The sequence below is a fragment of the Mauremys reevesii genome, linkage group 7 (genome assembly GCF_016161935.1).
Source record: "Mauremys reevesii isolate NIE-2019 linkage group 7, ASM1616193v1, whole genome shotgun sequence".
In the NCBI taxonomy this organism is placed as follows: Eukaryota; Metazoa; Chordata; order Testudines; family Geoemydidae; genus Mauremys; species Mauremys reevesii.
Genome location: NC_052629.1, coordinates 95,462,115 through 95,474,542, shown reverse-complemented (window position 1 = coordinate 95,474,542; position 12,428 = coordinate 95,462,115).

Genomic DNA, 12,428 nt, shown 5'->3' with positions numbered 1-12,428 from the left:
CCTTCCAGAACTGGTAACCAAACCCAGGAGTCCTGATTCTCAGCCCCTACTCCCCTAACCACGAGACCCTACTCCCCTCACAGAGCTGGGAATGGAACCCAAGAATCCTGATGCCTAGTTTTAACCACCAGACCACTCAATTATGCCAGTATAAATCAAGAGTGAAGGAGTGACTACAGCTTGAGCAGTCATACCTGAGCTAGCTTTACTCTCGCTAGCTCAGGTACCAGAGCAATACTTCAGCACAGGCTGTACAAGCCTGTCTGGAACCCTGGGTCATTAGCCACAGGTCTAGCCCGTGCTGAAGCATGTGCTGCTGCAGCTTGACTGTTCTGGGAGCCAAGCTAGCGAGATTAAAACGAGCTGGGGTATGTCTGCTCCAGTTGCAATTGCAGCCTCTGACTGCAGCACAGACAGACCCTAACTCAGCTGCCTTGGTTGGATTTGAGAATCTGTCTCCTTGTCCCCATGCTGTGTGTTAATAAAATGCACATTTTCATGTTAAAAAAAATCCAGTTAACAGGATCAAAATGTGGCTCATCCCAATCCATGTAGGGTTTAAACTCCACCTAGAACTGGGGCAAAAGCATCTATTTACTGTACAAAGAAATTACCTATGTGAAATGCTGTCGCAAATAAACAGTTTCTGTTGCACTTGGCAGTGTTCTTCTTGAAGGCAGGGTTCTGCATTTCTTTGGAAGCTAGGCTCAAGGTTCAAGTACAGATGCTGGTTCCGGTTACATGCTCAGTCTCTGGGGTGCTGGAGGGAACACAGCCATCCCATACAATCATACTCTGCTCTTCTCTGTGCTCTCAAAGGGCTTTTTGCATATTGCTGAACCAAGCCTCACACTCTCATGGAAATTAGGTGAATATTATTGTACCCGTGTTACAGAATAACAAAGTAAGGCACAGAGCAACATGACCGAGGTTATGGATGGAAAGTCAGTGGCAGAGCTAAGGCTAGAGCCCCAGAGTCCTGACTCAGAGCTCCCCCTCCCCCACTAGACCGCATTCCTCTCCCAGAGTTGGGAACAGAACCCAAGCAGGGCCGGTGCAAGGATGTTTCGAGCCCTAGGCGAAACTTCCACCTTGCGCCCTCCTCCGTCCCCGAGCCCCTGCCCTGAGGCACCCCCCCATGCGTCAGCTCCCCCACTCCGCCCTGAGGCGCGCGCCCCTGCGTCAGCTCCCCACCCCCCACCCTCCGCCCTGAAGCACCTCCCCAGCTCATCCCTGCTCCGCCTCCACCCCGAGCACGCCATCGCTGCTTCACTTCTCCCGCCTCCCAGGCTTGCGGCGCCAATCAGCTTAGGCGCTGCAAGCCTGGGAGGCGGGAGAAGTGAAGCAGCCACTGCATGCTCAGGGAGGGGGCGGGGCAGGGATGAGCTGGGGCAGGGAATTCCCCTGTGCGCCGCCCCCCATTACTTGCTGCAAGCGGCCCTCCCCGCACTCCCCTGCTCCAGCTCCTTCTGCCTAAATGCCGGCGGTGACCGGGGCGGCCGAAGATCCGGCCGCTGTGGTTGCTGCCGAAGAAAATGGTACCCCCCAAATCCCAGCGCCCTAGGCAACCACCTAGGTCGCCTAAATGGTTGCACTGGCCCTGAACCCAAGACTATCAATACTCTCCTATTACTCTAACCACAAGATAACACTCCTCCTGGTGTTTGGAACAAAACCCAAGCATCTCAGTTTCCAATCCCCTGCTCTAATCACTAAACTATACTACTTCCTCCCCAAATAGGCAACAGAACCCAGAAATCCAGACTCTCAGTCCCTCCCATTTCCACTGTTAGATCATAAACCCCTTGCAGAGATGGCGTCAAGGCTCTTGGGTTCTGTTCCCAAGTCCCCGCTATGTGTCACTAACCCACCAGACCCCATTTCACTCTATTTGAAAGCTCAAAGCCTCTGGTAATTGGCTGAGCCTTAATCAGTGGGCGGGGCATTCACTCAGGCCAGGGCTTTATAAAGCCGCGCACAAGCGACCAGGGGCTGCTAACAGGGAGTTTCGCAAGGGAGTTTGGAAGGGGAGTGGGAGTCCCTTGCCAGCTGTAACCCCTTCCCTGTGGGGCCCCCCCTAAAACCCTAAAACCTGTAAACCAAGCCACATTCCAAAACTCGTTTCCGTAAACCACCCTTCCACTAACTAGGAGACAATGCAGGCAGAAGCCCAGCAGCAGAGTGGGGGCTATCCAGTATATTGCGCTGAGTGTTGCATGTATGATTACCTGCCCTGTGGGCGGGTGGCGTATGTGTGCAGTCGGTGCAAGGAGCTCCTGGCCCTCAGAGACCATGTACGGACTTTGGAGGCCAGGGTGGCGGAACTGGAGGAGCTAAGAGAGGCAGAGAGGTATGTTGATGAGGCTTTCCGGGACACTGTAGAATTGTCCCACCTCCACTCAGACAGCGCCTGTGCTGTTGAGGAGGAAGAACGGCCCAGGGAAGTAGAGCAGTTGATGGGAGCAGAGGGAAACCTTCCCGTAGTTGGGACCCTCCTTCCAGATGGTGCTGGGGTTGCCTCACACTGAGGTTGCCTCTCTGGGGGAGGGAACTCCAGTTTCTAGGAAAAGGCAGGTGTTAGTAATGGGAGATTCGATTATTAGAAATGTAGATAGCTGGGTCTGTGATGACCGGGAGAACCGTATGGTGACTTGCCTGCCTGGTGCGAAGGTTGCGGATCTCTTGAGGCATCTAGATAGACTTATGTGTAGTGCTGGGGAGGAGCCGGTGGTTGTGGTACATGTAGGTACCAATGACATAGGGAAGGGTAGGAGAAATGTCCTGGAAGCCAAATTTAGGCTGCTAGGGAAGAGACTGAAATCCAGGACCTCTATGGTGGCATTTTCAGAAATGCTCCCAGTTCCACGCGCAGGGCTAGGTAGGCAGGCAGAGCTTCAGAGTCTCAATGCATGGATGAGACGATGGTGTAGAGAGGAGGGGTTCACGTTCATTAGGAACTGGGGAAACTTCTGGGATGGGAGGAGCCTATACAGGAGAGATGGGCTCCACCTAAACCAAAGTGGAACCAGACTGCTGGCACTAAACATTAAAAAGGTTGTAGAGCAGTTTTTAAACTAGGAGATGGGGGAAAGCCGACTGCTGCAGAGGAGCGTGTGGATCGGACACAGACTTCTCTTAGGGGAGAGTCTGATGATAGAGAATCTCCAGGTTATAGTCAGGAGCAGAGGACTGAAAAGTATAATGTAAGGGCCAGATCAGATGATAAACAGTCACATAAAAAAGAATCTGGCACATCAGAAAAAGGCAGGCTAATAAACAGGGACAAGTTTTTAAAGTGCTTGTACACAAATGCCAGAAGTCTAAATAATAAGATGGGTGAACTAGAGTGCCTTGTGATAAAGGAGGATATAGATATAATAGGCATCACAGAAACCTGGTGGACTGAGAGCAATCAATGGGACACAATCATTCCGGGGTACAAAATATATCGGAAGGACAGAACAGGTCGTGCAGGGGGAGGAGTGGCACTATATGTGAAAGAAAGTGTAGATTCAAATGAAGTAAAAATCTTAAGCGAATCCACATGTTCCATAGAGTCTCTATGGATAGAAATTTCATGCTCTAGTAAAAATATAACATTAGGGATCTATTATCGACCACCTGACCAGGACAGTAATAGTGATGATGAAATGCTAAGGGAAATTAGAGAGGCTATCAAAATTAAGAACACAATAATAGTGGGGGATTTCAATTATCCCCATATTGACTGGGAACATTTCACTTCAGGACGAAATGCAGAGATAAAATTTCTCGATACTTTAAATGACTGCTTCATGGAGCAGCTGGTACGGGAACCCACAAGGGGAGAGGCAACTCTAGATTTAATCCTGAGTGGAGCGCAGGAGCTGGTCCAAGAGGTAACTATAGCAGGACCGCTTGGAAATAGTGACCATAATACAATAGCATTCAACATCCCTTTGGTGGGAAGAACACCTCAACTGCCCAACACTGTGGCATTTAATTTCAAAAGGGGGAACTATACAAAAATGAGGGGGCTAGTTAGACAAAAGTTAAAAGGTACAGGGACTAAAGTGAAATCCCTGCAAGTTGCATGGGCCCTTTTTAAAGACACCATAATAGAGGCCCAACTTCAATGTATACCCCAAATTAAGAAAAACAGTAAAAGAACTAAAAAAGAGCCACCGTGGCTTAACAACCATGTAAAAGAAGCAGTGAGAGATAAAAAGACTTCCTTTAAAAAGTGGAAGTCAAATCCTAGTGAGGCAAATAGAAAGGAGCACAAACACTGCCAACTTAAGTGCAAGAGTGTAATAAGAAAAGCCAAAGAGGAGTTTGAAGAACGGCTAGCCAAAAACTCCAAAGGTAATAACAAAATGTTTTTTTAAGTACATCAGAAGCAGGAAGCCAGCTAAACAACCAGTGGGGCCCCTTGACGATGAAAATACAAAAGGAGCGCTTAAAGACGATAAAGTCATTGCGGAGAAACTAAATGGATTCTTTGCTTCAGTCTTCACGGCTGAGGATGTTAGGGAGATTCCCAAACCTGAGCTGGCTTTTGTAGGTGACAAATCTGAGGAACTGTCACAGATTGAAGTGTCACTAGAGGAGGTTTTGGAATTAATTGATAAACTCAACATTAACAAGTCGCCGGGACCAGATGGCATTCACCCAAGAGTTCTGAAAGAACTCAAATGTGAAGTTGCGGAACTATTAACTAAGGTTTGTAACCTGTCCTTTAAATCGGCTTCGGTACCCAATGACTGGAAGTTAGCTAATGTAACGCCAATATTTAAAAAGGGCTCTAGGGGTGATCCCAGCAATTACAGACCGGTAAGTCTAACGTCGGTACCGGGCAAATTAGTTGAAACAATAGTAAAGAATAAAATTGTCAGACACATAGAAAAACAAACTCTTGAGCAATAGTCAACATGGTTTCTGTAAAGGGAAATCATGTCTTACTAATCTATTAGAGTTCTTTGAAGGGGTCAACAAACATGTGGACAAGGGGGATCCGGTGGACATAGTGTACTTAGATTTCCAGAAAGCCTTTGACAAGGTCCCTCACCAAAGGCTCTTACGTAAATTAAGCTGTCATGGGATAAAAGGGAAGGTCCTTTCATGGATTGAGAACTGGTTAAAGGACAGGGAACAAAGGGTAGGAATTAATGGTAAATTCTCAGAATGGAGAGGGGGAACTAGTGGTGTTCCCCAAGGGTCAGTCCTCGGACCAATCCTATTCAATTTATTCATAAATGATCTGGAGAAAGGGGTAAACAGTGAGGTGGCAAAGTTTGCAGATGATACTAAACTGCTCAAGATAGTTAAGACCAAAGCAGATTGTGAAGAACTTCAAAAAGATCTCACAAAACTAAGTGATTGGGCAACAAAATGGCAAATGAAATTTAATGTGGATAAATGTAAAGTAATACACATTGGAAAAAATAACCCCAACTATACATACAACATGATGGGGGCTAATTTAGCTACAACGAGTCAGGAAAAAGATCTTGGCGTCATCGTGGATAGTTCTCTGAAGATGTCCACGCAGTGTGCAGAGGCGGTCAAAAAAGCAAAGGATGTTAGGAATCATTAAAAAGGGGATAGAGAATAAGACTGAGAATATATTATTGCCCTTATATAAATCCATGGTACGCCCACATCTCGAATACTGTGTACAGATGTGGTCTCCTCACCTCAAAAAAGATATTCTAGCACTAGAAAAGGTTCAGAAAAGGGCAACTAAAATGATTAGGGGTTTAGAGAGGGTCCCATATGAGGAAAGATTAAAGAGGCTAGGACTCTTCAGCTTGGAAAAGAGAAGACTAAGGGGGGACATGATAGAGGTATATAAAATCATGAGTGATGTTGAGAAAGTGGATAAGGAAAAGTTATTTACTTATTCCCATAATACAAGAACTAGGGGTCACCAAATGAAATTAATAGGCAGCAGGTTTAAAACAAATAAAAGGAAGTTCTTCTTCACGCAGCGCACAGTCAACTTGTGGAACTCCTTACCTGAGGAGATTGTGAAGGCTAGGACTATAACAATGTTTAAAAGGGGACTGGATAAATTCATGGTGGCTAAATCCATAAATGGCTACTAGCCAGGATGGGTAAGAATGGTGTCCCTGGCCTCTGTTCGTCAGGGGATGGAGATGGATGGCAGGAGAGAGAGATCACTTGATCGTTGCCTGTTAGGTTCACTCCCTCTGGGGCACCTGGCATTGGCCACTGTCGGTAGACAGATACTGGGCTAGATGGACCTTTGGTCTGACCCGGTATGGCTGTTCTTATGTTCTTATTCCCAGAGCTGGCAATAGAATCCAAGAGTCCTGACTCCCAGTCCCTCCCGCTCTACCCATTAGACCCTCCTCCCCAGCCACATCTGGGAATAAAACCCAGTAGCCCTGACTCCCAGGCCCCGTGCTTTAGTCACTAGACCCCTACTCACCTCCTAGAGCAGGGGTAGGCAACCTATGGCACGGGTGCCGAAGGCAGCACGCGAGCTGGTTTTCAGTGGCACTTGCATTGCCCAGGTCCTGGCCACCGGTCCTGGGGGCTCTGCATTTTAATTTAATTTTAAATGAAGCTTCTTAAACATTTTTAAAACCTTACTTTACATACAGCAGTCATTTAGTTATATATTATAGACTTATAGGAAGAGACCTTCTAAAAATGTTAAGATGTATGACTGGCACGCGAAACCTTAAATTAGAGTGAATGAATGAAGACTCAGCACAGCACTTCTGAAAGGTTGCTGACCCCTTTCCTAGAGCCAGGAATAGAACTCAGGCGTCCAGACTCCCAGCCCTACCTGCTCTCCCCACTAGACCCACAACTCTCCCAGAGCTAGGAATAGAAGCCAGGAGTCCTGACTCCCTGCCCCCTCCCCCCTGCTCTCACCCACTAGCCCCCAATCCCCTCCCAGAGCCAGGAATCCCAACTTGCAGTTCCCTTTGACCCACACTGCTCAGTGGAGCACAGAAAATAACCCCATGTCATTCTACATGAATGGATGACTGCTCTCCCAGAAATGCCCTCTGGGCCCAACAGGGATTTGAGGGGGGTGTGACTGCTAGTATGAGCCGTTGAGTTAACAACGCTTTGTGACTAAGGCTGTGAAAGGCATACAGATCCAGTCATCAGCATCTGACCTTCGTCCAACACAAGCAGCAAATGATCAACCACTGCAGCCTCTGGACCATATCTTGCCCTTGAAAACAGCCCAAAATTGGCTCTACATAGCACCCAAGCTGCTTCCATGCCCTCTTGCCCAAAAAAGACTAGGGACAAGCAGCAAGACTGGGAGACCCAAGTAATGGCTCCTCAGACAACAACTCATTTTCATAGTTCCATACTTTTTAAGGCCAGAAGGGACCATGGATCTTCATCTCCTGTATATCACAGGTCAGAGGATATCTCCTAGATATCCCTGCACTGAGCCCAGTGACTTGGATTTGGCTAAAGCTCTTACAGGAAGGCATCCAGCCTTGGTTTGAAGACGTCAGGAGATGGAAAAATAGTGAATCATCCTCACTGTGAAATAAAGGTGTCTTATTTCTAACTGGAGTTAGTCTGGCTTCAGCTTCCAGCCTTTGGTTCTTGTTCTGCCTCTCTGCTAGGTTTAAACTCCACCTGGAACTGGGGTGAAAGCATCCTCAGCATCCCTTTAGTACCTGGTATTTTCCTCCCATGAAGGTGTTGAGTCACTGTAATAGACTCACCTCTTGATCTAAAACAGCCTGAGTTTTCAAGTCTCTGACTGTCAGGCATTTTCTTGAGCCCTTGAATAATTTCTCTGGCTCTTTTCTGCATCCTCTCCAATTTTTCAGCGTCCTTTTTAAAAAGCACTCCCCAGAACTGGGTGCAGCATTCCAGTATTGGTCTCGCCAATACAATACACAGAGGTAGAATCATCCCCTTGCTTTTCCTCACTGCTCCCCTGTTTATACAGCCAAGGAACACAAGAGCCATTTTTGTACCCGCATTGAACTGCGAGCTCATGTTGAGTTGTTTGTCCACCCCTAGCTCCTTTTCAGAGTCACCACTGCTCTCCCGGACACAGGCCCTCATTCTGTAGGGGTGGCCTTCCTTCCTTGCTGCTAGATGTGTCACCTTGCATTCAGCTGCAGTAAAGTGCCGTTTGTTTGAATGATTACCGGAGCCAGGAGTCCTGCTCTTCCCTTCTCTATTGTTGCTCTTTTGGCCCAAGCCTTAGCTCAATATTCAGGGCCTTGCGGGGTTGTTTCCATTAGCATGAGAAATGGAGGATACAAGTCAGGTCAATTATTTGGTGAAACCTTGTTTATTTATAGGGTACCATTTCCCTGAATACTAACAGCAGCAGGCAGTTTCCTTGCTCCTGAATCCCCACCTCTGTCCCTGCCTTCCCCCCGCAAGCTCTGTGCCCAAAAAGCTCTCCCCTGTCTCTCTGCTTCCTCCCCTGGGTCACACTCAGAACTGCTTCTCCTGGCTTCCTGCCTCCAACATACACAGCCTAGCCCCCTCCTTTGCAACCAGGGAGAGCCCTATTCATCTGCCTGGGTTAGCAGTGGCCTAGTCAGGGGCGGCTCCAGACACCAGCACACCCAGCGCGTGCCTGGGGCGCAAGCCATCGGGGGGCACCCTGCCGGTCCCTGCAAGGGCAGCAGTCAGGCTGCCTTTGGCAGCGCGCCTGCGGGAGGTCCACCGGTCCTGCGGTTTTGGCGGCGGATATGCCAAAGGCGCAGGACTGGCGGACCTCCTGCAGGCATGCCGCCAAATCCACATTACCAGTAGACCTCCTACAGGTACACCGCCGAAAGCCGCCTGACTGCCGTGCTTGGGGCGGCAAAATACATAGAGCCACCCCTGGGCCTAGCCACATGGCTTAGTGTCTTGGGTGGTAGTCCCATTGCCTGCAGCTGTTTTTCCCATACAATGGGGCTTGATTGTGCCTTGTTTTGAGCCTGAAAGACTGTTTAAATTATCCTCCATGGAGCATCTGAGATAACCCATTGCCCCTTCTTTTGGGGTTGCCCCCTGCAGTATCCCACACTCTCATTGGGTCTCCCCTCCCCGGGGAACCCCCAAACCACCTATCCCCACCTCACCTCAGTCTGAGATGAATGGAGACTGTTCAAACCTCTCCGAACTATGGTGCCAGGCTCTCTGCCAACTCAGCTCTGCAATGGTTACACATGGCTCATATATTTGAGTGTTTCTTCAAAACCATGACAGCTTGAGATTAGGGACAATGGAAACGTTTCTGACAGAACAGTTTTCCATTAAAAATGTGGTTTTGTTGACATTTAATGTTGCATGGGAACATGTTGATTTTAATGAAAATTTCAAATGGAAAAAAGTCAAAATGTTTCGATTCATTTCATTTAAATTTTTAACATTATATTAAAATATTACTTTTGTATTAGATTTCTATATTATATTTAATATCAGCCTATACCAAGTATATTATATTGAATATCCTAATATAATATACACATCAAAACAACGTGAATCAAAATGGTAAAATCAACATGTTTCTCTTCAAACAATGATGTTCAAGAAAGATGATTTCAAACTGGAACAGCTGTAGAGAAAGTCTACTAGGCTGATCAGAGGAGTGGAGAGCCAATCTTACGATTAGAGACTAAAGGAGCTGGGTTTGTTTAGCCTAGGAAAATGACAGCTAAGAGGGAATCCAACCATACACACACACACACACACATCCCCCCTTGGGGGTAAGCACCAAGGAATGAGAAGAGCTATTGAACCTAAAGGCCAATTTTGGCACAAGAACAAATGGGGATAAACTGGCCAGGAACAAGCTGAGGCCAGAAAAGAGAAGAAGGTTTCTAAACATCAGAGGAGGGAGGTTCTGGAACAGGAGTTGGGGGCAAACAATCCAACTAGCTTTAATATGGAGCTCGATACATTTTTGATCCGCACTAGATAACTGGGTTGCCTGCAATAGCTGGGGCTGGACTCAGTGACCCAGGAGATCCCTTCCAGTCCTATATCCAACATTTTTATCGAAACTAAACATTCTGATGGTTCCAAGTGGAAATGTTTCTGAATTGTTATTCTGCAGGAAGTTTAAACATTTGGGCTTTTTGTTCCGATTTGGAATGGATTTCTTTGTAAATGTCAGTATTTTTCACAGAATGAAAATTCTGGTTCCCAACCAGCACGACTGGAAAATTACTAACTTTTAAAATCCAAGCGGAGGTTATGGAAAACATGGTAGTACCTCCAGAGACATGTCAGGAGAGGGATGACTGTGTACTCCCTGTTTCCAAGCCCTGGCATAATTAGAGTGTAGAACTCACTGGCACAGGTCATTAAGGACAAGGATTTAGCAACATGCAAAGAGGTACTGGACATTTATATGGATATTAGGAGTATCTAAAGTTGCCATAATTAATGCTAAGGGACAGGATATTTGTTGACATCCAGACTCACCCCTGCAGCGCCTCCTGCTGGTTGTCCTCGGGAATTAGCTCACTGCCAGCCCAGAGCACCCTCTGCAGGCCAGTGATCCACCTTCCAGCTACTAGCCCCCATGTCCCTCCCAGGACCCTGGTGCCCCTTGAACTGGGTCTCCCCCTCCCAGGGGAACCCCCACCCCACTATCCCCACTTTGCCTCAGTATTGGCTACTGCCCAGTCTCCATCTAGCACCTGTTCACTGGGGCAGACTGCAGTATCAGCCACTCATCATCAGCAAAGGGGATTGGACCTGCTGCCTTTGCCTACCCCTGGGCTGCCCCCTGCAACCCCCAGTACCTCTTGACCTTATGCTAGGCCGCAGCCTGGGGCTTTCTAGGCAGGAGCTCCCCAGCCCTGCTCCACTCTAGGTACCTTGTCTAGCTCCCTTCTCCCTCTATGGGCAGAGAGAGAGAAAGTGGGCTCCTGGCTCACAGCCTTTTATAGGGGCCAGCTGTGGCCTGATTGGGGTGTGGCCCAGCTGCGGCCACTTCCCCAATCAGCCCAGCTTTTAGAGCTGCAGCTTTCAAGCCCTGCCAGGCCGCTTTTTAAACCCCTCAGGGCAAGAGCAGGTAACCAATCCTCTACAATATTAAACCTCCTGCTTCAACTATTTAAACCTCCACCTTTAGCTATTCAAAATCAGGATGAGATTTTGATGGGGCCAGAAGATTATCCCACATCTGACTACTCTGGCATTCTCACACCTTCCTCTGAAACATCTGGTGCTGTCCCCAGGATTAATCTGACCCCAGGTCTGATCCAATCTGGCAATTCCTGTGTTCTCACTATGACAGTTCATTTAGGGAGCCATTTTCCTGTCTTCTGAGAGAAAGGCACAGCCTATTGTCAATGAATTATGGACCCCAACACACATGTGGTGTTAACTGAACATGAGATATCATCTTGGAGGGACACCTAGAACTGCTATACAGGCCAAAAATAGTCTGGAATTCAGCCTCAGAAGTCAACGCATCTGTTCCATCCACGATGGACTTTAGACTAGAAATAAGGCGCTTTGGTTTACATATAAGGCACATAATGGAACAACTTACCAATGGCTGTGATGGATTCTCCATCACTGGCAATTTTAAAATCAAGACTTTTTCTAAAAGATAAACTTTTCTTCAAGCAGGAACTGATCAAGTCCTATGGCCTGTGTTATGCAGGAGGTCAGACTAGATGATCACAGTGGGTCCTTCTGGCCTTAAAAACTGTGACTGTGAATAACACGAAAGTGTTACAGCGGAAAACAAAGCCAAGCATGATCAGAGGGTGAGTCGGATGCATCAGACCTCCAGCTGGCATAAACTGGCCTTGCTTCACCAAAGTCAGTTTACACCAGCTGGGGATCTGGCCCATAAACTTGGGATAGGGTGGAACTTTCAAATGCCTCTTGTGGCACTGAATTCCACAGTCTAATTACATCTTGTGTGGAAGAGGTATTTCTTCTCCTAAGGACTAAAAAGTAAGAGGACCTGGGTGCTTCTTTAAAGCGCTTTCAAAAATCTCCCAAGAGCAAATAGTACCATTTTACATCAGCAGTAAATGATACCCAATCCAGCCCAGATTCCAGGCCATGCTACACCCATCCTATAACACTAATATACTAACCAAGGTCATCATTCTTGTCCCCTATACTCTGCAGACTTGTTCCTTTCCAGCACTGCCCTTTGCGCCATATCATGTCAAACATTTTCCTATCTGACTTAACCCACCAAATAAGCAAAGTAAAACTTTAACTGGCTGAGCACATCAAGCCTTTATATACCAATGGGTCCGTTTGCAAGAGGGTAGAACCTGGGATTAGAAGGCACTCAATCCTGGCAGAAGATCCATCTAGCATTCCTGGAACTGGTGTCTTTTCACTGACTTGAAACTGAATGGTTTGCCACTGCAAACTGGGACCAGTTAACTTGGGATTTCTGCAGCAACAGGAAAAACAACAGACACTTAATGCAGGTGGCAATCTGCAAAGTTATT